The sequence below is a fragment of the Coregonus clupeaformis genome, chromosome 5 (assembly GCF_020615455.1).
Source record: "Coregonus clupeaformis isolate EN_2021a chromosome 5, ASM2061545v1, whole genome shotgun sequence".
NCBI lineage: Eukaryota > Metazoa > Chordata > Actinopteri > Salmoniformes > Salmonidae > Coregonus > Coregonus clupeaformis.
In genome coordinates this window covers 17504136-17530913 of record NC_059196.1, presented here as the reverse complement: position 1 = coordinate 17530913, position 26778 = coordinate 17504136, and the positions used below count along the sequence as shown (strand labels likewise).

Sequence of the window (26778 nt, the reverse complement as noted above, 5' to 3'; positions counted from 1 at the left end):
ATGACGGCTGCATGGTCCCATGTGTCACGATCAGTCGGATATAGAGGTCCAAGGCGCAGCGTGGAAGGTGAACATACTTATTTATTAAATGATACACGAACAAAACAACAAATCGATACGTGACGTCCACAGGTGCAAAACACGGAACAAACACAGAACAAGATCCCACAAACACTGTGGGAAAACCACCTGACTAAATATGGTTCCCAATCAGAGACAACCAGCAACAGCTGATACTCGTTGCCTCTGATTGAGAACCACTCTGGCCAACATAGATATACAAAAACTAGACTAGACACAACGAGCACAAAACATAAACTCTACACACCCTGGCTCAACTTAAAAGAGTCCCTAGAGCCAGGGCGTGACAGTACCCCCTAAAGGCGCGGACTGCGACCGCGCCTAAACATCACCGAACAGGGGAGGGCTGGGTGGGCATTCCTCCTCGGAAGCGGTTCCGGCTCCGGGCTTGACCACCACCCTCTACTAACCCCCCGTAGTGCCCCTGGTCTGGTCTAGCCCCACTGGCTGGAGCTGGACTGGACTTCGGTGGAGCGGATTGCTCAGGCTCCGGTGTGGAGCAGCTGACCGGTACCTGACCAGGCACCGGTGAAACGGGCACGGGCTGGCGATGCGCACCACAGGTTTGGTGCGGGGAGCAGGAACAGGCCGGACCAGGCTGGCGACGCGCACCATTGGCCCGGTGCGGGGAGCAGGAACAGGCCGGGCCGGGCCGGCGACGCGCACCACTAGCCCGGCGCGGGGAGCAGGAACAGGCCGGACCGGGCTGGCGACGCGCACCACAGGTTTGGTGCGGGGAGCAGGAACGGGCCGGGCCGGGCTGGCGACGCGCACCATTGGCTTGGTGCGGGGAGCAGGAACTGGCCGGGCCGGGCTGGCGACGCGCCCCATAGGCTTGGTGCGGGGAGCAGGAACAGGCCGGGCCGGGCTGGCGACGCGCACCATAGGCTTGGTGCGAGGGGCAGGAACAGGCCGGGCCGGGCTGGCGACGCGCACCATAGACTTGGCGCGATGGACAGGAACAGGCCGGACCGTACTGGGAACACACACCACTGGCCTTACACGGGGATCAGGAACGGGCCGGGCCGGACCGGACTGGCAACACACTTCAGTACCTCTCGCCGTGCCTCTCGTCGTTTCTCTTTGCTTATTTGAGCTGTTCTTGCCATAATATGGACTTGGTCTTTTACCAAATAGGGCTATCTTCTGTATACTTTGTCACAACACAACTGATTGGTTGAGACGCATTGAGAAGGAAAGAAATTCCCCAAAAGTAACTTTTAAGAAGGTACACCTGTTCATTGAAATACATTCTAGGTGACTACCTCATGAAGCTGGTTGAGAGAATGTCAAGAGTGTGCAAAGCTGTCATCAAGGCAAAGGGTGGCTATTTGAAGAATCACAAATATAAAATATATTTTGATTTGTTTAACACTTTTTTGGTTACTACATGATTCCATATGTGTTTTTTCATAGTTTATGTCTTCACTATTATTCTACAATGTAGAAAATAGTAAAAATAAAGAAAAACCCTTGAATGAGTAGGTGTTCTAAAACTTTTGACCGGCAGTGTATATATAAAAAACAACATTTACAGTTCATTCAGAAATTATATAGACCCGTTTACTTTTTCCACATTTTGTTACGTTACAGCCTTATTCTAAAATTGATTAATATGTTTTTTTCCCGTCATCAATCTACACACAATACCCCATAATGACAAAGCAAAAACTGGTTTTTAGAAATGTTAGCAAATTTATGAAAATTAAAAAACAGAAATATTACATTTACATAAGTATTCAGACCCTTTACTCTGTACTTTGTTGAAGCACCTTTGGCAGTGATTACAGCCTCGAGTCTTCTTGGGTAAGATGCTACAAGCTTGGCACACCTGTATTTGGGGAGTTTCTCCCATTCTTCTCTGCAGATCCTCTCAAGCTCTGTCAATTTGGATGGGGAGCATCGCTGCACAACTATTTTCAGAGATGTTAGATCAGGTTCAAGTCTGGGCTCTGGCTGGGCAACTCAAGGACATTCAGAGACCTGAAGCCACTCCTGCGTTGTCTTGGCTGTGTGCTTAGGGTCGTTGTCCTGTTGGAAGGTGAACCTTCGCCCCAGTCTGAGGTCCTGAGCGCTCTGGAGCAGGTTTTCATCAAGGATCTCTCTGTACTTTGCTCCGTTCATCTTTCCCTCGATCTTGACTAGTCTCCCAGTCCCTGCTGCTGATAAACATCCCTACAGCATGAGGCTGCCACCACCATGCTTCACCGTAGGGATGGTGCCAGGTTTCCTCCAGACGTGACACTTGGCATTCAGGCCAAAGAGTTCAATCTTGGTTTCATCAGACCGAAGATCTGTGCCTTGACACAATCCTGTCTAGAAGCTCTACGGACAATTCCTTCGACCTCATGGCTTGGTTTTTGCTCTGACATGCACTGTCAACTGTGGGACCTTATATAGACAGATGTGTGTCTTCCCAAATCATGTCCAATCAATTGAATTTACCACAGGTGGACTTCAATCAAGTTGTAGAAACATCTCAAGGATGATCAATGGAAACAGGATGTACCTGAGCTCAATTTTGAGTCTCATAGCAAAGGGTCTGAATACTCATGTAAATAAGGTATTACTGTTTTTGATTTGTAATACATTTGCTAAAATTTCTTTAAACCTGTTTTCACTTTGTCATTATGGGGTATGGTGTGTAGATTGATGAGGAAAAATGTATTTAATCCATTTCAGAATAAGGCTGTAACATAAAATGTGGAAAAAGGGAAGGGGTCTGGGTCCCGTGTAGCTCAGTTGGTAGAGCATGGCATTTGCAACGCCAGGGTTGTGGGTTCGATTCCCACGGGGGGCCAGTATGAAAAATGTATACACTCACTAACTGTAAATCGCTCTGGATAAGAGTGTCTGCTAAATGACTAAAATGTAAAAATGTAAAATGTCTGAATACTTTCCGAATGCACTGTAGTTAGAGAAAATGATTCCTTAAAACGCCCTGGCGCCCTGCTACAAGCAGGAAATAAGTTATGGACGAAACAGAAATGTGACATATCTGTTTGATAGTAACCCTGAATGATGAACGTGTGAACTATCTTTTTGGCTAACCACACTGGAACATTCTAGTCTTTAAGGACAAGTAATCAAAAGGTCAACAACTAATCTTTAAGGCAGAACAGGTTAAAGCAAAGTATAGTGCCATTGTTTTCAGGAAGGCGTACCTATGGCGATAGGCGGGACAGGAGGCAGACTAAGGACAAGGGCAGGGCAGCCACCTGAACTTCCCTACTAAGGCAAAGAGCAGTCTTATTCACCTTATTTAGGCTTGCCGGAACAAAGGGGGTTGAATAATTATTTACTCAAGAAATGTCTGCTTTTCATGTTCTATTAATTTAAAAACAATTATACTAACAAAATTCCACTTTGACATTATGGGGTATTGTGTGTAGATCAGAGACACACCTTTCCTGAAGTCAGATGACCTAGTGGCCTCATGGGTGGAATATTATTAATATTTTTCATAATTTCATAATTAATAAACATTGTATATAAAAAAAAACTGCAAATCTGGTGTTTCTATGTCAAACAGTTTTGTTATAATTCAATCTTCTGTGATGTGTATAAAGTGTAATACTGGGATGGAAACTCAAAATCTGACATGGTCTTCTTTTTTTAAAGCCCATAACCATGTGTGTGAGGTGTTCGAAGTAGATTTGTTTAACACTACCAAGAAACACTCTGTGGGACACTGATTTAACCAACTCTCCCTCAACATCAGTAAGACAAAGGAGCTGATCGTGGACTACAGGAAACGGAGGGCCGAGCACGCCCCCATTCACATCGACTGGGCTGTAGGGGAGCGGGTCGAGAGCTTCAAGTTCCTCTGTGTCCACATGACTAAGGATCTATCATGGTCCAAACAAACCAACACAGTCGTGAAGAGGGCACGACGATGCCTCTTCCCCCTCAGGAGGCTGAAAAGATTTGGCATGGGCCCTCAGCTCATCAAAAAGTTATACATCTGCACCATCAAGAGCATCTTGACTGGCTGCATCACCGCTTGGTATGGCAACTGCTTGGCATCTGACTGCAAGGTGCTACAGAGGGTAGTGTGCGTACGGCCCAGTACATCACACAAAATTGTCAAAGAATCCAGCCACCCAAGCCACAGACTGTTCTCTCTTGTACCGCATGGCAAGTGGTACCAATGCACCAAGTCTGGAACCAACAGGACCCTGAACAGTTTCTACCCCAAGCCATAAGACTTATAATCAAAACAGCTAAATAGCTAATCAAATGGCTACCCAGACTACCTGCATTGACCCTTTTTTGCACTAACTCTCTTGCACTTACTCTATGCACACACACTGGACTCTACCCACACACTCACACATACTTACAGTACACTGACACACAAACACACACACACACACACACACACACACACACATTTTCACACTCACCACATACGCTGCTGCTACTGTCTATTATCTATCCTGTTCCCTAGTCACTTTACCCCATACCTATATGTACAGTAAATAGCTACCTCAATTACCTCGTACCACTGCACATCGACTACGTACTGGTTCTTCCTGTATATATAATTTTATTTTTATTCCTTATTTTATTCGTTATTCACTGTGTATTTATTCCTTGTGTCACTATTTCAATTTTTTATTTACTTTTTTTTATCTTTATCTTTAATGCTGCATTGTTGGAAAAGAACCCATAAGAAAGCATTTCACTGTTAGTCTACACCTGTTGTCTACGAAGCATTTGACAAATACAATTTAATTTAATTTGATTAATTAATAGTAAAATGTATTTTAACAAATGAGAAGACAATCATATCAAAAGTAATATGAGCATTACATTGTGAAAAGCAATTGCTTCATGTGAACATGTATTGCAATGTGAAACACTGATTAAGTTTGGTGAAAAAGTATGATTGATTTTGTGTGTTGTACTTAGTCAATTGAAAATGTGCTTAGATTTTGAAACAACTGCCTCTTTGATTATCTTTTTTGAGTTTTGTACTAAGAGTTGTGAAAATGTATAACATACTTGTGAAAATTGCACCAAAGCGATTGAAAACAAATGTAATATCAGAGGAAAACAGAAATGATCAGCCGAGCACTGATGTAATGTTGTTTTGTAGTGAAACAGGAACTGGGGAGCGATTAAGAATGTATCTTCCTGGGACTGTGTGTGTATTTGTAGACCACACTGCAGACTCCATTCTGTGGGTGTCACTCAATCCATTATCTGGAGCAGGGAAAATGCAGCCAATTTCTTCCCGCTTTTCAATTTCCAGCGTTTTCTCTGTGATGTGTGGGTGTGAGGGTCCGTTTGTACACAAACATCCATACCATACAGTATTGATGTTGTATGTATGTTTAGCAGACTTTCTGTTGCTTAACTGCTGTGCTGTGTTCCTGTGGCTTCAGGCGTGTTACCGGTCAGTGGGCTGAGGGTGTACACGTCGGGGGAGGTGGAGGCGGTGAACGGCATAGATTTGCGGCTGAAATGTACCTTCCAGAGCAGCTCGCCCATCACCACAGCAACGCTCACGGTCTCATGGAGCTTCCGCCCCCTAGGACCTGGCTATGAGGAGTCAGTGAGTTACCCTGGCTGATTGTGGAACCCTCTGGGCATCCTCGAGATGTAGTTCAGAGACAGTGTGTGTGTGTTTATAGTCTGCATTCTGTAGTTTGTCAAGGACCTCTGAGTTAACCATCAACCTCCTTGTCAGCGTCATTTTGGAATCTGGCTGAACAGTTTAGAAAAATTACCTTGTTTTGGAAACGCTATTGTTGGAGAAACTCAATTAGAGGCGACAATTAAGTCAATTAGATGCAATTAACTACCCTCCACGGCAACGGGGAGGTGAAACTAACCGTGATCAACAGGTCAGTGTCTGTCTACAGTGAAGAGTTCAAGGGTGCTTGGTTAAAATATACTGTAGACGTGTCTGCTGTCCAATCCATTTGTTATTTATTCCATCCAGCAGCTCCTTTTTCACAGTAACAAGAGGTGTTAGTCGACATTGCTACTGTAATGGGATAATATGTATACTGTTGATGCATAAAAAAAATCCTAACATCCCATAAAGTCATCATCATGTATCTCCCCCTGGGAACCAGCCATCTAGTCCTGTTTGAATAGATAAAAGTGACAGTTTCCTCTTTGTCTATTTAATTTCCCCCTCTTTTCTTTAAAGCCTCCTTCTCTGAGATTGTCATGCTGGCTGCAGCCATTGGGGGCACTATCGTGCTGATGGTCATCCTCCTCGTCATGGTACCTATACAACCAATGCCCATGGTTGTATAGGTACCAGCAGTCTCTCTCTCATCTGGTTCAATTAATTTCAACCACGACAAGATGTCTTTACATTTCTGTCTCAGTTTACTGCTGATCAATGATATTATTTTGAAGAGATTTTGTATTTCTAAGCAGATGTGTTTTTTATCAGTGAAATGTTAAACTACATTTTAGTCATTTAGCAGACGCTCTTATCCAGAGCGACTTACAGTTAGTGAGTGCATACATTTTCATACTGGCCCCCCCGTGGGAAACGAACCCACAACCCTGGCGTTGCAAGCGCCATGCTCTACCAACTGAGCTACAGGGGACTACTGCAGAAATACTCAAAATGCTATCAATATTCACTGCAAGACCTAAGGCACTTGCTTAAAACAGACATTTATCAAATATTATAACAAACATAAAGTTGCTTACATCAACAATATCAAATCATTATGTTCAAATGCTTAAAAATGTCAAAGAATTGACTATTTTACTATGACGGTCACTGTATTACAGTTGTTTCACCTTTAGATGGTTGAAACCCCATGTATCTGTTTTAGACAGTGCATTTATGGTCAGTTGAACACCACATTCTATTTGACTTGGTGTCTATGGCATACACAATATATCAGTAAGGTTCTATATCTGTGGTCTATGGGTGAAGGGACTACTTTGCCTCTCATTCTGTTGGGTTTTCATATCTCTCTGCATTCGGTGCTTCTTTAGGTTTAAATTGAAACAATGTCATGTGCAAACACATATGCAAAAGAAATTGCCTTCGAACCTCACCAACAAAAGCCAAGTCTACAACTTGGCGATTGAAGGATATATCTTTTTTTTAACAACAAAATCCAGACCAATTGATTGATCTTGAGCAAACATGGTGTTCCAAGATGGCTTCCCTCATCTAAAAGGCAAATTCGTGCTCAACCTTTCCTGTCTTTGACCTCTGACCTCTGCAGCTTTGTCTGTGTGTGTGTATGTTTGTGTTTGTGTCCCTGTTTCTGTCCTTGTCCTGTATGTGTGTGTGTGTGTGTGTGTGTGTGTGTGTGTGTGTGTGTGTGTGTGTGTGTGTGTGTGTGTGTGTGTGTGTGTGTGTGTGTGTGTGTGTGTGTGTGTGTGTGTGTGTGTGTGTGTGTGTGTGTGTGTGTGTGTGTGTGTGTGTGCGTGCGTGCGTGCGTGCGTGCGTGTGTGTGTGTCTTAGCCACCCTGCAAGGGCCATTCAGCTGTATATGGACGATGACGTGCTAGAGGTTGACAGCTCGGACAGTATGATCTCTGAGGCCAGCACTAAGGACCCCAGTTCCTCTGAGGAAGACGACAGGTCTACGGCTACAGCTACAGCTCTCTGTCTACGGCGGAGGCAATGACTCTGACTGAGATGGGGACAGTGAATGTTACCTGTATGTGCTTGTGATAAAACTTAATCCACAGTTATTTTTTTGAAACTATCGATCCTCTGTGGCTAAATTATGCTCTGTGATGTATTTTGAACATTGAGAGTGGGCTCCTGTGGTTGGATAAAATATATACAGAGTGTGTATATATATATTTAAGTCATAATGCCCGAGAAGCCGGTGTTTAGAGGATATATTGGCACGGTGTTGTTAGGCCCAAGACAAAGTCGAGTGCTGGCAAATCGTGCCAATATATCCTCCAAACACCAGCTTTGAGGGCATTATCACTTTTATACAACAGGTTACAAACATATTAAAATAATGATTGACAAATTTTCATTGAAAATATTATTTTGATTAATGTATTCATACTATTTAATCCTTCCACAAGCTATAGTCCCGACACAAATATAGGGTTGCTACCCAAGCCGGCTGGTCATTCTTTCTATCGGTTCGGTTCTAAGAGACGCGACCCAGTTGTTCAGTCTTTTTGTTCTGTATCTATGGACACAACCCAGTCGTTTGTTCTAAATGTTCCATTGCCATACTGGTTGGCAACGTTCTTATCCCTTGCTTGCTAGCTAGCCAACTACGGCTAACTTACAGTCATGACAAACAGTGCAGCCAGAATAACAACAGTAACTGCATTTGTATTTGTTTAAGCTGTTTTCTAGTGACATTTATTTGGCGCGACATCTAATGAGGCGCGATTTCGCCTGGCATAGAAAATGTGCTCTCTCGTCAGAACACTGTTGTTCAGAGGAGCTAGCCAACAACACAGCTTACACACTCACTTCAAACTGAAGATGGAAAGATGCAAACTAGCTGCAATTCCTTTCGTTTTACCTGTTTTCAATTGACATTTGTATATATCCATAAAAATTATGCCAGCTGATTCATGATTTCGACTGAAACAATCCTCCCTGACCAAACACAGTCTCAGAAAATACAATAAATGTAATGACACAGGGGAAAATCAACCCTGGCAAAATAAATGAGAGTATCTCAACCGAGCTACTCTCCTCCCACATAGAACAATCACTCACAAAGACAAGGGGGCAGAGGGAACACTTATACACAGACTAATTAGGGGATGAGCACCAGGTGTGTGTGATTGACAAGACAAGACAAGTGGAGTGATGAGAATGGGAGCGGCAGTAGCTAGTAAGCCGGTGACGACGAACGCCGAAACCTGCCCGAACAAGGAGGGGAGGCAGCCTCGGCGGAAGTCGTGACATTAGCCACAGAGGATCGATAGTTTCAAACCAATGACTGTGGATTAAGTTTTATCAGAAGCACATACAGGTAACTCCTAAAATAAAGCCAACATAAAGTGTCTTAAAAGACATAGATTCTAGAAGTGGACCTAAACCATGCCAGGAAAATGCATCCCACACCATAACATATACTTTGTATCCCTCATTACTCAAGTGTTTCCTTTATTTTGGCAGTTATTGGTATGCTTCCAGCCTCCATGTGCTCCAAATATACAGCTTGTTGCGTTGTGGCCATAGACATACAATCCATATAATGGTTTTGGATCCTCTTACCTTAGCAATTTGACTGTTAAATTCATGGGTACACTTGCAATGGCTCCCAGTCCTGATTTGAATGGGATCTGCCATCCATGGATTACATTATATTTCAAAATGCAATCGAAGGAAAAACGTACAGTTTAGAAAGCAAATGCCTACTGCTGAAAATAGAAAACTAATCTGTCTATAGAACCAATAGAATAAAAAATAATCTCAACTTTTTTGCAAACATCAGCACTGTTTTTCGAAGTAGCTTATCTTGAGATAGACTATTGCCACGACAAGCATATCGGCCAGCACCGGTGAGTAGCCTATGGCTTCATCTTCATCATTAGGTGAGTCAGTGAGAGTTTACTTAGTAGCCTACTGTAGCCTACTATATATATATATATACAGTGGGGGAAAAAAGTATTTAGTCAGCCACCAATTGTGCAAGTTCTCCCACTTAAAAAGATGAGAGAGGCCTGTAATTTTCATCATAGGTACACGTCAACTATGACAGACAAACTGAGACATTTTTTTCCAGAAAATCACATTGTAGGATTTTTATGAATTTATTTGCAAATTATGGTGGAAAATAAGTATTTGGTCACCTAAAAACAAGCAAGATTTCTGGCTCTCACAGACCTGTAACTTCTTCTTTAAGAGGCTCCTCTGTCCTCCACTCGTTACCTGTATTAATGGCACCTGTTTGAACTTGTTATCAGTATAAAAGACACCTGTCCACAACCTCAAACAGTCACACTCCAAACTCCACTATGGCCAAGACCAAAGAGCTGTCAAAGGACACCAGAAACAAAATTGTAGACCTGCACCAGGCTGGGAAGACTGAATCTGCAATAGGTAAGCAGCTTGGTTTGAAGAAATCAACTGTGGGAGCAATTATTAGGAAATGGAAGACATACAAGACCACTGATAATCTCCCTCGATCTGGGGCTCCACGCAAGATCTCACCCCGTGGGGTCAAAATGATCACAAGAACGGTGAGCAAAAATCCCAGAACCACACGGGAGGACCTAGTGAATGACCTGCAGAGAACTGGGACCAAAGTAACAAAGCCTACCATCAGTAACACACTACGCCGCCAGGGACTCAAATCCTGCAGTGCCAGATGTGTCCCCCTGCTTAAGCCAGTATATGTCCAGGCCCGTCTGAAGTTTGCTAGAGTGCATTTGGATGATCCAGAAGAGGATTGGGAGAATGTCATATGGTCAGATGAAACCAAATAGAACATTTTGGTAAAAACTCAACTCGTCGTGTTTGGAGGACAAAGAATCCTGAGTTGCATCCAAAGAACACCATACCTACTGTGAAGCATGGGGGTGGAAACATCATGCTTTGGGGCTGTTTTTCTGCAAAGGAACCAGGACGACTGATCCGTGTAAAGGAAAGAATGAATGGGGCCATGTATCATGAGATTTTGAGTGAAAACCTCCTTCCATCAGCAAGGGCATTGAAGATGAAACGTGGCTGGGTCTTTCAGCATGACAATGATCCCAAACACACCGCCCGGGCAACGAAGGAGTGGCTTCGTAAGAAGCATTTCAAGGTCCTGGAGTGGCCTAGCCAGTCTCCAGATCTCAACCCCATAGAAAATCTTTGGAGGGAGTTGAAAGTCCGTGTTGCCCAGCGACAGCCCCAAAACATCACTGCTCTAGAGGAGATCTGCATGGAGGAATGGGCCAAAATACCAGCAACAGTGTGTGAAAACCTTGTGAAGACTTACAGAAAACATTTGACCTGTGTCATTGCCAACAAGGGTATATAACAAAGTATTGAGAAACTTTTGTTATTGACCAAATACTTATTTTCCACCATAATTTGCAAATAAATTCATTAAAATCCTACAATGTGATTTTCTGGATTTTTTTTCTCATTTTGTCTGTCATAGTTGACGTGTTTCTATGATGAAAATTACAGGCCTCTCTCATCTTTTAAGTGGGAGAACTTGCACAATTGTTGGCTGACTAAATACTTTTTTTCCCCACTGTATATATATATATATATATATATATACACTGAGTGTACAAAACATTAGGAACACCCGCAATTTTTTTATAAATTCTTTGTGACATTTTTGCCAAATTTAATGTTGAATTGTATTAAAATATTTGCACTACATTTAGTTCCACAATATCGGGTTCCTCATACAATGTAACGTCCATTTTCATTATTATAAACATGGGTTCTTCCTATGCAGAAAGTTCAGTAAAATCAGGCAAGTGTGATTAGTAAAGCCCTGTTTTAATACTGGAAAACATTAATCCTTGATTACCTTCTTCCTTTGTGATATGATAGGCAAATGCAACAAATATAAACCACCTGTCCAATAATGTGAGATCAGTGCGTACAAGGATTATAATTTTTACAGTATTTGAAAGTGCTCGAACACTGACTTGGAGTTGAAAGCAGGTTGCTGAGGTATTTGAAGTATTAGTGGTGGTCAATAAGTAACTTGTGTCAAGTGTATTAAGAAGATGAGAACACTACAGACCCTGTGCTCAATTTTAATTACAGAATAATTCCACAGGCATTCCAAGACAAAGTTGTATTGATTTTTTACCATTATCTAAAATGTATTGTCCAGTTAGTACAGATTTTGTGCTTCATCCTGTTATGTGGGTAAGAAAAGTGCCTCATTGGTACTGCATTTTGTATCGTTACTCCAGTTGGATGATCACATTTTATGTCAACGGTCTTCTCCAGAAGGTTGGAGATGGGCTAGTAAAAGACCATGATGATATGACCATGTTCCCAAAAAACTAAGAATATAGGCATCATGAAGTACACAGAGCAGGTGGCACTTACTAAACATCTTCACATTAATTATTGGATGACAGTCAGTCACACTTTTAGGTAGGAACAGCAGTGACCACGTTTACATACACACCATTATCCCGTTATTATTCAGGATACTCAAGTATTCTGTTTTTGAGTTGACGCATATAAACATCATATCCCGTTTACAATAACCCGAAAAAGCTTGAAATCCGGATAAGATGCCTGGGATATGCTGATCTTAGACGGGATACTGTGGCATGTAAACATCTTATCCCGGTTAGGCCTACTGTTGTTTTTTGCGGTCTGCGCAGGCTCAGCTTCGCACATCATGGTCACCGTGTGATGTTTTCATCTGATTGTCAAACAAATCACCTCAAAAAGTAGGCCATCCGCGCAGTTCGATCCACCATAATTTGTTTTCCTGATACTCCGTAGGCTACTGGACCGTATAGCCTACTGGTTTAGGCTACTTTCACCCCTAATCTAGATACGTATCTGCTTATAATTTCCGACACTTGGCAAGCCACACTATAATCTCCGACATTTGGTAGGCCATTTGTTTGTCAACCACATCTAGATACATGCAGCCCCTCTTCCGCCATAACTTGTTGCCCTAGAAGACTAAATAAGGTAGTGCTCACCAGAATGTCTCACATTGATAAAATAAATGCATTAGCAATCTAGCTAACACCAGTAAAGTTGCTCTTTCCATGACAGACTGACCAGGTGAATCCAGGTGACCTGTGATTTCTTCATCCGGCCCTGCCGCTGAGCATGGCAGCCGGGACGACATAACAGCTGGGATCAGGAGAAGAGCACATGAGGGGAATACCTTTCAAGTATTTTATCTCAAGCGGTGTTTGAAGAAGAGTGTCCTATTGGATGAAGATGATGGTGAAGTTTGAGAGGTGAAATAGGAAGCACCAGCCAGCATAGCAGACTAGTATGGCCCAATGCAGGACATAAGGACAGGGAGAGAACACTGCTATCTGAATGAATTGAGAGGAGCTGTAGAAAGAAAAAACTGGGATCTCACAATGCACTGGGCCAAAGAGAATGTATCACATCAAGAATGTTGGACTGATTTGAATAGTGTTACGTTTATACGAAATAACAAGTATCCAAAGAGCCAAGGCACCTGTCTCTGTTGTTGAAAACATCCGTACTGTACACAAGGGTGGTCCTTCTTCAGTGTTTTCCGCTCTGACAATGGATCCTACAGCTACAGTAACCACTGTAAGTCAAGCTATTAGTGCTGAGTAATGAGGCAGCAGATCGTCGATAGAAATAATCTTCAAATGGTCTTATATTACAGTCTTATAACTAAGATGAACTGTCATCAGTGCTCGCCGGGGTGCGTGGGAGTTGAAAAGAGTTGCATGCAGTCAGATCTAAAAACCCTTTGATTCCAAAAATGTCCTTGAGACTTTTTTTTATCGCTGAATTTTAGACATTCAAGGAGTATTTTATCAAAGTTAATGTTACTGTTTGATTTATAGAGGTTTTATAATAAAATAACCTTTTACTGAATTATTGCTGGACTTGAAGCGTGATGATGCATCTCTGCTGAAATTTGAACCTCAGCAACTATATCTGTTAAATTGATGATTGCTGACTTCACATACATAGTAGATAGTATTATCTCATCTATTATGCATCGTTATCTATCATTTGTTGTCTCTAGTGGTCTATCAACTTATGTGTATATGCGATGGATGTGCCCTTAGCTGTAACTGTTGCCCTAGTGCAATGCATTGTTTGAGCTGTAATCATGAAGTATGCTTGTCCATGCTTCTGCGAGTTGGGTTCGTGTGTGTGCTTGTTTATAGGATGAGAGTGTTTGCATGTGAATGTCGGAGAGTGTGTGTGTGCATTGATCAAAGTCTATCCCCTCTGGTGCGTCTTTGGTTACTGACTGACAGAGTAGGGAGAGAAGGGAGAGATAGGAGGGCTGGAGGGAGCGAGGGGAGTCTAATGATCCAAGATAATTGGATCTGTTGTTACATTCTGTAATTAAGAATGGCAGCTCTGTTGAATGAAAGGCAACACTGGTGTAATCTGGGCTCTCTCCTGATTTCATCACTTAATCATCTCTGGAGGTTGGGAATAAACAGATTTTCTCCTCAAAAAGTATTGGAGACAAAACGTGATCTTGGGTCAAAAGACTATTCTATGATGATGAAGGATTGATTCAATGTCATGATATGATTGCTGTAATTTTCTGTTACAACTATTATTATTATCTTAACCAATACATTGTTAGGGTAACAGTTTAGTTGTCTTTATGGCTTGTAGTAACTGAGTAACTACTTTGGTATCTAAAAAATTGTATTACTCAGATAAACATAGCAGCTATACAGAACAAAAATATAAACGCAACACGCAACAATTTCAAAGATTCATTAGGCCCTAATCTATGGATTTCACATGACTGGGAATATAGATATGCATCTGTTGGTCACAGATACCTTAAAATAAATGGGCCTCACAATGGGCCTCAGGATCTCGTCATGGTATTTCTGTGCATTCAAATTGCCATCGATACAATTCAATTGTGTTCGTTGTCAATAGCTTATGCCTGCCTATACCATAACCCCACCGCCACCATGGGGCACTCTGTTCACAACGTTGACATCAGCAAACCCCTCGTCCACATGACGTCATAAACATGGTCTGTGGTTGTGAGGCCGGTTGGAAGTGCTGCCAAATTCTCTAAAACGATGTTGCTTATGGTCGAGAAATTAACATTACATTTTCTGGCAACAGCTCTGGTGGACATTCCTGCAGTCAGCATGCCAATTACAGGCTCCCTCAAAACTTGAGACATCTGTGGCATTGTATTGTGTGACAAAACTGCACATTATAGAGTGGCCTTTTATTGTCCTCAGCACAAGGTGCACCTGTGTAATGATCATGCTGTTTAATCAGCTTCTTGATATGCCACACTTGTCGGGTGGATGGATTATCTTGGAAAAGGAGAAATGCTCACTAACATGATGTAAATAAATGTGTGCACAAAATGTGTTATCTGCTTTATGGTATCTGTTAAACTTAATGGGATTTTGGTCAATATTTGTGTTGAAGTATATAAGAATGTAAACCTAGATTTGGGATTAAGACCTCACTATGTTGTGAGTCCTTTAATCCTCCCACTACACAAGACATGACTAGTATAACACGACTTGGTTAAAATGAATGAGGGGAAAGCTAGACAGACAAACAAACAGACAGTAAATTCTCTTCCACAGATCATTCCACACCAATGATTGATTGTACCAGGCACAGACAGTATTTCGTAAAAACATCACCCTATTGGTGCCCTTTATCCCAGCCCCCGTCCTCACAAATGGGCTGGGCTGGGCAGGTAGCAACAGCAGCAATAATACAGGCTTCACCATGGGAATATAACAGCTGAACTGAAGACTTGACTAACGACTTACAGCGTCCCCTGGCGAGACCGTGCACTCTGACAACATTATGCTGGGAAGAGACATGAGTAAAATAGGATTCCATCAATTGATAAGAAGGGAATAAACATTATGTTCCTGGGTGTATTGTCCACAGTATGATTTCCGACAGATGTTGATTGAGTCTGCCATCCGTTGCTTTGACAATTTTGACAGCTACAGTCATGTTTGTATGTATACCTCTCAGGTTTCTGTACACATGAATAGATAATGTCCTTTACCAAAAGGTGAGAGGAGGGCCATGTACTTTTCATCAAAGCACTGCACATTCACATACACCTGGATAATCAGATGCACAGTCTGGCCGTTGGACGTTGTAGCTAAACCCCTTTTATTAGTTTCCCACATGTTGACATCTGAAGAATCAGTCCTCTGTTGACCGTGCCCCTACGGTGGCAGTGAGAAGTGAGGGTCCATTCATTTTCACTGGGAAGGTAGAGCTGAAATGCACACTACTGTCCTAAACAGAGGCCTCTCTATGCATACACATCACAAAAACACAAAGCAGCACTGTTGGAAACACACTCAGGTAATACCCAGAATCCTTCACGTTTGCAACGAAAAGGGCATCCCTGAAACTCTGTCCATGTAGAAATCTGATTGTGATGTATATCTCTTGTCGGTGTAGGAAGTGCATGACCCGGGATGGATAGGGGTTCACTACGGACGTAATGGTATCAGAATTAAATGAAGACATAAATTACTTCAAAGGGCTCTCTAACGTAGACGTGTACACAGGGGTAAACTGTGGTAGAGCTAGACAAATAAATACCTCACCCATTAAAAATCATTACAAAGTTAAAGACGGGGGCTCTGGGACAGGGGTATTGTACTCTAGGAATAGCTGGCCGCACCCACAGGGTAGCCAGAAGTTTACAGTTAGGGATTTGGCTGATGAGAGAGGAGGATTAGACACACAAGGTCACATAAGGTGATGAGTGGCATTGAAAGAGGTTTAATTTACATTTGGGAGTGATTTTTTTTAACTTTCACTGTCATATTCAACCTCCAATGCTTTCCAATTGGGTGATGTTACTACTACAAAGACATAACGACAAGCACATTGCCAATGTAAAAATTCAGGCCTACTCAGGTAAGTGCAAAAGATGATGAGACTATTCTTAAGCTCCTCCTCCTCATTCTTGGCAGTGCTACAGAAGTTCCGTGCTCTTTTATTGAATGTCAAAAACGCACTAAGAATCTGTGATGCATGGCCAAAGATGGTTAATAAATGAAGATAGTTCACTCAGGGCGCTTACCATTGAAAAAAGGTAAGTTCCGGTCTACTTAACTGGGTGTGTCTCCCATAAACAGCAATGCAATAGCAGCTGGGTCTGGTCTGCTGCGCAGCGTCTGCCATATCTCCTGAAACAGTGTTGCCAATTTAGCGACTTTGTCGCTATATTTAGCGAGTATTCAGACCCCTCTAGTGACACATTTTCAAAAAAGCAACTAGCAACAAATCTAGCGACATTTTCTGGTGTTATTGGAGACTCTGACGTGAAAGCACGTATCGTTCTTACTCTTCTCAACGAGCAGCGGGTGCTGCCGTGTCCATGGGCCCCACCCCCCTCCCAAAGCACGCACAGGCGGCCCAGTCCTCGCGCAGCTTTTTACTCACTTTTTGTCTTTCCCACGACATTATTCCTCTCTCTTACAGCGTCCATCACAATTACATGCACATGGCCAATTATGCAAATTAGGTGATGACTTCATTTAGCGAGTTTTAGGACAGCCAATAGCTACTTTCCTTACTGAGGAGTTGGCAACACTGCTGAAACACCTGTTTGTCAGGTAGTGGGCACTGGACAGGCACAGCGGAGCAACTGAGTTACACAAAAACATGGACAACGAGTACCTGAAACGCAAAATTTGACTTTACAATTTATTCTAACTTCTTCTAAAATGGTTCGGCAACAACATAGGAGTATACGTTTGAACATTGTCTTGTTGCTGTATTTAATGGTTTGTTTTGCTGAGTACAACTCTCATTTGTCGAGCTTGTTTTCAATGTCACAGATCGACGGATTTGCGACACTAGGCTGACTACCTTTACAAATGAAACAAACATTCGGATTGTTGGTGTTTAATAGATCCTGCATTTGTACCCTGTATAATTGTCTAGGCCTACTTTTTTACCCTACGGTCTCATTCCTTATGAATTATCGTTTGAATTATTATGAATTATTATAATATGCCACATGTTTACCTTCACAATTAACATAATATGTTACTATGTATTTATACAACCTACAACATTTTGATTAGGCTACTATGTATCAATTTGTGAATGGCCACTACCAAATAATTATACTGCATGTTCACAACAAACCAAATTGCGCCTGAGGCCTATGTTCCTTGCAACAGGAACGCAATAGCCTGTCATGTGAAATTCATGAGACCCATGGCTTTGAATTGCTTTCCTTGTTTTCAATTTCACTCACGTTTTGTTATTGAGCATAAAGTAGCCTGCGTCCAATGCAAAGCAGCCATTATCTATAACTAAGGATATGACTCTTGGTTGAGGTCTACTGACATTGATCAGATTTATGTAACAATTCATATTCTGATATTTACTGGTTGGACAGTAGGAGGAGTCATTTCCTGTATGTTTGAGTCCTATGGGGATACATGCCAATGGGCTGCCAACTTTCCCATCAACAATTTGAATACCAATAGCTATCAAGCATCTGCTGCTCCAAAGGCTCTTCAGCTTGAAATACTTTTTTCAACATGATTGCTACCTTGGTTATGAGATTAGCTTCTTCATTCTCGGTCCACTTTACTCCTAGGTCTTTTGAAATAGCACAGGATATCTGCATACCCTATTAACCCTCTGATGCTGCTCTGTAAGAACATTCATTTTAGATCACTGAAATATTTGTAGATCGAGGTACTCGGACTGTCTCTGTGTCCTTAGAGAGAGAGAGTTTTTTGGAGAAGAAAAACGTTCCTTTGAATATGTGTCCTTCACTTGTCTCTGTGGAAACGGTGTACGAAGGCTTGAAAACATCTACTTGCAGAAGAATTGTAATGTACTGTTGAAATCTGAATCACATGCAGACCTACAGTATGCCGTATGTTAAGTTATACATTTGCATTTCTCTGTGTGGGTTGGAGTTCACATGGAAAATTACAGTATTGAATCTATGGGGGTGGGCCTGTTTTGAAATATAACACACATTATGTCAACATCTTGGTGATGTGGTCAATTTATGTTAAGTTGCGAGTCAGGTCTCCGACCCCAAAGCTCCCCTAGATCAAATTTCCTTGTCGATACTCTTAGCAGCTGACCACGTAAGTTTTTTATTCCATTTGGAGGGCCGATAACGTATACGCTATGTAGTGTTGGCAAATCATATCCTATAGGAGCACTCAGCGCTAATGTGCTGAGGCTCCCTTGATGGGGTGATAGGAGCTGTTGGTTTAGTCATTAAGATGTAGTAGTCAGGCCTACTGCTGTGTCAGTGTTAGCAGATAGAGTGGGCTGTAACGTCACTAACACAAACTATTTTTCCTAGGGGTGTGTCGGCTTGGCTGTATAAGCATATCTGGGGTTGGTCAATACCAGAGTATACCAGAATCCAACAACATCCTTGGTTTCATTCCTTTATTTACTTGAACAAGTTTGTTCTGTGCAACTATAGACGGATAGGGAAACATGTATAACTTTTCGCCGCATAGCCCAACAGAGCTAACCAACACAACAGAGCTAGAGAGTGAATTTGTCTCTCATGGCACATTTATTTCCATCCAATTTCATTAGCGGATTCGGCCACTTTTATTGCCACAATCGTATATCAAAAGGAACTGTGAATATGCATTTGAAAACTCAATCAGAAATATAATTTATCAGCCAAGGCTTGAGAACTATGAATTGGTGGTGTGCTTCAGTCTCCCTGCATAATTATCAATATCTTGATGATAATTAATTTCCAGGATTGAAAAGGCAGCTCAAAATGTCCAATGATTAAATCACATATCCGTAGCAACGGATAGCGAGGGAGGACTTGGATGGCTTGTGATTAAATTCCTCTGAATGACACTGAATGAACAACTCCAGTCAATCAATGTCCTGTATAAGACATGAGCAAATCAATTCAAATCCATTTTAATGCCTATGATCCACCAGGTTTTTATTCGTTGAGTCACTACAGTTACTGTAACCACAATTCTTTTAACCACAGGCCCTAACATTTGCACCCTGAGAGATGGTTTCCTGGACCCAAATTAGTCCTGGATTGAAAATGATTCTCAATGGTGAATCTCCATTGAAAGTGAGTTTTAGTCCAGGACTAGCTTTAATCTGGGTCTGGCTCTGAATGTTTCAGAGGCACTTGGCTAGGTGTAATCTGTCTGAGGTAGGCCTAAGTATCTGACTGAGTTGACTGGGTGCAGTGATTAGATTTAATGTGCTGTCAGTATCAGCTCTCTCAGCTCTATTGCTGTCTGAACTGAAGTGCCTCCAGGAGAACCAAGCCCATACAGAGCTATAAAACAATATAACTGTTAAGCACCATTGATTGTTAACAGGCCTGCTGTGTGTTCGTCTTTGTGTATATTTTCCTGTGGCGTTCATTCCCTATGTGTAGTTTGTTTTCTTCAACGTGGCTCTTAAACACTTCTTACGCTTCGATCACACCGACAGCGTCATTGCATTTTGGTACACCAGAAGTACATTCATTTCCAATGGAACGCTGTGTTTGCCTTGCAGCATTGCGTTGCAGAGGCAGTTGCAATGCGTTCTGTGTGGTGCATACGTTGGATTTATCGAATGTATGCGTCAAACTGTATGCATTAACAGGTTGACAGAAATGGTAGCAGAAGGTGAATGTTGAACTTTTGTTGCACAGATGATGCTGCGTAACATTTTGCGCAATGACGCTGTTGGTGTGATCAAGGCGTTATTGTCTATTGGTATTACTGTCTGATGAGTAAAACCCTATTTTAGCTTCAACTTTATTCAAACCCCTATTCGAAACCAGTCCCAGACTTCTACCCTCGTACTTTTCGAAACACGGTAATGGTTAGTGTGACTGATGCAGTATTTCTGTTGTCTGTGTCTTGTAAAGTGGCTCTGTAGTTGCCAAGGTCTGAGTAACATTGTGCTAACCCTATGCCCAGAGTCATCACAATCTCTCCTCTTCTCTTTGTTCCCCAGTTCTACAACTTCTCCTCTCTGGCGTTCCCTCCACGGGACGGACCGTTTAACGGCCACGTGAAGTGGCTGGGCAGCCCGGGGCGAGGCCTCCATCCAGCTCCTCAACGCCTCCCTCAACGCCAACGGCACCTACACCTGCTCCGTCAGAACCCCCCCCCCGATGTCCACGGATTCCCCACCTCACAGACTGTCCTCACCGTGACGCCCAAAGGTGAGACAATTCCTCAGAGAAATTGATATTTAGGGCCAAATTCTGGATGGGTGCATGTCAATCATGCATTGATGTTAATGGGACTTTTGACCACATTTACCAGTAAGAACATTTGTGTGCGTCTCAAGTCAGGATTTGGCCCTTAATTGAGAGGCAGGAGTTTAGGATTTGTTAGTAAAGGTGGATTGTGGGTTCACCCTATTGACCTTAGGAATGATGATGTGTAGAACATGACTGTGTGGGAATTGTGGCACTGGGGAGATTTACTTCTCATTGGGCAGTAAAACCTACCTCGTGTTCAATGCTGGTATGGTCGGTCACATTTATTGATGCCTTTTCAAATACTTATAGATTTAGGTACGTGTGCACTACAGATTGAGTCATATTTTTCACAAAGATAAAATAATCTCTCTATTAGATGTTTTTGAGGACAGGATGCAGATTCATTTTACGGGTTTATTAAAGCAATTGTACACGAGAGGGTCGTGCTAAACGACTTTTTTAGCACGGCTGTGCTGCGGTCATAGGTACAAGGCGGATCTCGTACCTAAAGAGATCATGGAATCTTTACCGTCTCCACTTTGTGCTGACACTGAGTATGTATGTGGTTATGATGAACCCTTGCCTCTCCACAGTGCTTGCGGTTAGCTTCTCGGACGTGGCGGTGCTTTTAGCCTTCATCCTGCTTCCTTCCGCAATCATTGCGCTGGCTCTGCTGAGTCGCATGTGCTGCCCTCCGAAGGACAAGAGCCAGGCCCAAGGTTACCACTCCCCCATTGAGTGGATTTACTCCTCAATCAGTGCACCAGTTCTTCAGGGCCTCCTAGACATACAGTACCAGTCAAAAGTTTGGACACACCTACTCATTCAAGGGTTTTTCTTAATTTTTACTATTTTCTATTGTGGAGGCCAGGTCATCTGATGCAGCACTCCATCACTCTCCTTCTTGGTAAAATAGCCCTTACACAGCCTGGAGGTGTGTTGGGTCATTCTCCTGTTGAAAAACAAATGTTTGTCCCACTAAGCCCAAACCAGATGGGATGGCATATCGCTGCAGAATGCTGTGGTAGCCATGCTGGTTAAGTGTGCCTTGAATTCTAAATAAATCACAGACAGTGTCACCAGCAAAGCACCACCACACCATAACACCTCCACCTCCATGCTTTACGGTGGGAAATACACATGCGGAGATCATCCGTTCACCCACACCGCGTCTCACAAAGACACGGCGGTTGGAACCAAAAATCCAAATAATGTATTTGTTTAACACTTTTTTGGTTACTACATGATTCCATATGTGGTATTTCATAGTTTTTATGTCTTCACTATTATTCTACAATGTAGAAAATAGTAAAAATAAAGACAAACCCTTGAATGAGTAGGTATGTCCAAACTTTTGACTGGTAGTGTATGGACATATGACTTTAAAGAAGTGATATGGTTTCTGGTAAAGGGAGCCCCCATCGCTGACTTGCTGAATGGACACTATGGCTTTTTCTCAATGAATCTTTCCTTGATTCCTTGGGTCCTCTCTCCTCACCTCCTTCTCAAAATTCATTGGAAAAGAGGGTCAGAGGGGCGGGACAGTGGACCTTCTCCTCCAATACGATTGAAAAGAAGCTGAGCAGAGAGGAAGCGAGAAATCGAGGAAAGATTAATTGAGAAACGGCCTTGAGCCAATATAGCAAATTGCTTATGCTGACTGTTTTGTGATTTGACCAATTTGAACTCTACCATATTTTTGAAAGAGAGGAGCCTGGCTTCAAGCAGATCCACAGCAAGGAGAAAACATGACATGCTGCGACCTATATTTGCTGGTATGGCATATTTTATTTGCTTATGAATTACTTAGGAGCACATGTCTCGCCCGATCAATTTCATACTCTAAATGTAGTTTATGTCTGACAATATGAGATGTCTATGAAATATTTATCTGTTACCCCACTTCCTGTTTCTAGGATTCCGACTATGAGGATTACTACATCCACAAAGAGAGGTCTCCAGCTCAGGGAGAGACCATGGCACGAGTCTCAGTGCTAGAGACCCCTGGTGGTGGTGGTCTGTAAGAACAGCGTCCCCCTCCATGCCTTGCCAATGGGAGGGGTTGAATGGAATTCTCACTTACACTGTTTGTTAAAAATGCCAAGATTCCTGGACTTGGTTCTGTGGAAGGGGCAGTCTCACACACACACACACACACTCCTCCCTTCTCTCATGGCTTGTCCACAGCTGATTCCGCTGGTGGGATAAATGTGGATCCAGTGCCGGACACACACACACGTACGTTTATCACTATACTCTAAACATTTCTGGATAGATTTTCTTATTATGAAGGAGAAGCATATATTACTAAGTTATTGTCTGCTTTATAACTTTTGAAATTTAGAATAATTGTTTTTGTACAGTTATTATGAGAGTTTTTGTTGAACTATCGGTCTAGAATTATAGACAGTCTTTACCTGTGGCTACATCTGCTTGATTGAGTCCATTTAGTATTATTTTAAACATATCATTCAGAGTTAGTGTTACTTTTGAACTAGTTGATATAACTACATTCAGGAGTGGATATATTATGACCTCACGTTCTGAGGTTGAATGAATTTACTGGATTTGATTTACATGTTGGAATTTGGATGTACAGTGTAGTGATTGTTGTGGAATATATGTATGTGCAAATTATATTATAATTCTGCTTAGTAAAATACATAAATGTTCTTGTCCATTGGTTAAATGGTTAGTCAATTTACCATGTAAGTTGAACTACAGTACATTTTCAATAATGTCGGTCTTTAAACCTAATCTGACTTAAAAACTGGCACCCATGTTGTTTGAAATCCATGTTGCTGGTGTGAACTACACTGAACAAAAATATCAACGCAACATGTAAAGTGTTGGTCCCATGTTTAATGAGCTGAAATAAACGATCCCAGAAGTGTTCCATACGCACAAAAAGCTTATTTTTCTAAAATGTTGTGCACAAATTTGTTTACATCCCTGTTAGTGAGCATTTCTCCTTTGCCAAGATAATCCAGCCACCTGACAGGTGTGGCATATCAAGAAGCTGATTAAACAGCATGATCATTAAACAGGTGCACCTTGTGCTGGGGACCATAAAAGGCCACTTTAAAATGTGCAGTTTTGTCACACACCACAATGCCACAGATGTCTCATGTTTTGAGGGAGTGCGCAATTGGCATGCTGACTGCAGGAATGTCCACCACAGCTGTTGCCAGAGAAGTGAATGTTCATTTCTCTACCATAAGCTGCCTCCAACATCGTTTTTTGAGAATTGGCTGTATGTCCAACTGGCCTCACAACCGCAGACCATGTGTAACAACACCAGCCCAGGACCTCCACATCCAGCTTCTTCACCAGTGGGATCGTCGGTGGGGGTGTGCTGAGGAGTATTTTTGTCTGTAATAAAGCCCTTTTGTGGGGAAAAACTCATTCTGATTGGCTGGGGCTGGCTGCCAAGTGGGTGGGCCTATTCCCTCCAAGGCCCACCTATGGCTGCACCCCTGCCTAGTCATGTGAAATCCATAGATTAGGGCCTAATGAATATATTTCAATTGACTGATTTCCTTATATGAACTGTAACTCAGTAAAATATTTGAAATAGTTGCATGTTGCATTCATATTTTTATTCAGTATAATAACCAATAGCAGTCCAATAAATTAGTAATGAGAATATTTTATTTTTATTATAAAATAAATAGCTTGTCAGATTCATTTTCTCAGTCCAATTGATTTTGGCATTTCATCCTAAATTATTTACAATAACGGTGAAATTATTGTTATTTCTACCCAGTTTGAACTACCATGGCAACACATTTGTGTTGGATTCAGTGATTCATAGAAATCTAGAAGGACCACTGGTTTATGCTGTTGAGTGTAACCGTAATATTAGTTTGAACATCTTGAAGAACAATCTGGCCTTAATGACCATGTACTCTTATGATCTCCACCCGGCACAGCCAGAAGAGGACTGGCCACCTCTCAGAGCCTGGTTCCTCTCTAGGTTTCTTCCTAGGTTCCTGACTTTCTAGGGAGTTTTTCCTAGCCACCATGCTTCTACCTCTGCATTGATTGCTCTTTGGGTTTTAGGCTCAGTTTCTGTATAAGCACTTTGTGACATCTGCTGATGTCAAAAGGGCTTTATGAATACATTTCATTGATTGATACAGTGGGGAAAAAAAGTATTTAGTCAGCCACCAATTGTGCAAGTTCTCCCACTTAAAAAGATGAGAGAGGCCTGTAATTTTCATCACAGGTACACGTCAACTATGACAGACAAATTGAGATTTTTTTTCTCCAGAAAATCACATTGTAGGATTTTTAATGAATTTATTTGCAAATTATGGTGGAAAATAAGTATTTGGTCACCTACAAACAAGCAAGATTTCTGGCTCTCACAGACCTGTAACTTCTTCTTTAAGAGGCTCCTCTGTCCTCCACTTGTTACCTGTATTAATGGCACCTGTTTGAACTTGTTATCAGTATAAAAGACACCTGTCCACAACCTCAAACAGTCACACTCCAAACTCCACTATGGCCAAGACCAAAGAGCTGTCAAAGGACACCAGAAACAAAATTGTAGACCTGCACCAGGCTGGGAAGACTGAATCTGCAATAGGTAAGCAGCTTGGTTTGAAGAAATCAACTGTGGGAGCAATTATTAGGAAATGGAAGACATACAAGACCACTGATAATCTCCCTCGATCTGGGGCTCCACGCAAGATCTCACCCCGTGGGGTCAAAATTATCACAAGAACGGTGAGCAAAAATCCCAGAACCACACGGGGGGACCTAGTGAATGACCTGCAGAGAGCTGGGACCAAAGTAACAAAGCCTACCATCAGTAACACACTACGCCGCCAGGGACTCAAATCCTGCAGTGCCAGACGTGTCCCCCTGCTTAAGCCAGTACATGTCCAGGCCCATCTGAAGTTTGCTAGAGTGCATTTGGATGATCCAGAAGAGGATTGGGAGAATGTCATATGGTCAGATGAAACCAAAATATAACTTTTTGGTAAAACCTCAACTCGTCGTGTTTGGAGGACAAAGAATGCTGAGTTGCATCCAAAGAACACCATACCTACTGTGAAGCATGGGGGTGGAAACATCATGCTTTGGGGCTGTTTTTCTGCAAAGGGACCAGGACGACTGATCCGTGTAAAGGAAAGAATGAATGGGGCCATGTATCGTGAGGAAGGAGTGGCTTCATAAGAAGCATTTCAAGGTCCTGGAGTGGCCTAGCCAGTCTCCAGATCTCAACCCCATAGAAAATCTTTGGAGGGAGTTGAAAGTCCGTGTTGCCCAGCGACAGCCCCAAAACATCACTGCTCTAGAGGAGATCTGCATGGAGGAATGGGCCAAAATACCAGCAACAGTGTGTGAAAACCTTGTGAAGACTTACAGAAAACGTTTGACCTGTGTCATTGCCAACAAAGGGTATATAACAAAGTATTGAGAAACTTTTGTTATTGACCAAATACTTATTTTCCACCATCATTTGCAAATAAATTCATTAAAAATCCTACAATGTGATTTTCTGGATTTCTTTTCCTCATTTTGTCTGTCATAGTTGACGTGTACCTATGATGAAAATTACAGGCCTCTCTCATCTTTTTAAGTGGGAGAACTTGCACAATTGGTGGCTGACTACATACTTTTTTCCCCCACTGTACAGTCCAAATAATAATAATAGATTTGATTGGCTGGGTGGCTGGCATGCAGGCCACAGTGGTGGATGGACATCTCAGTAGAATATTGTAATGATTTCCCTGCAGCACATGTGAGGACAGAGCAGAGACCCCTGGATCCTGTCTTCATGTGTCTGGAATCTGCTCCCCCCCTCTCTCCACCTCCTCTCTCTCCCCCTCTCTCTCTGGTCAAA

At 42.3% G+C, this 26778-nt stretch overlaps 1 pseudogene; it reads left to right on the top strand.

The window, feature by feature from the left end:
• Nucleotides 1-22948, top strand: LOC121557185 (annotated as a pseudogene).
• Nucleotides 22949-26778: the final 3830 nt, after the last annotated feature.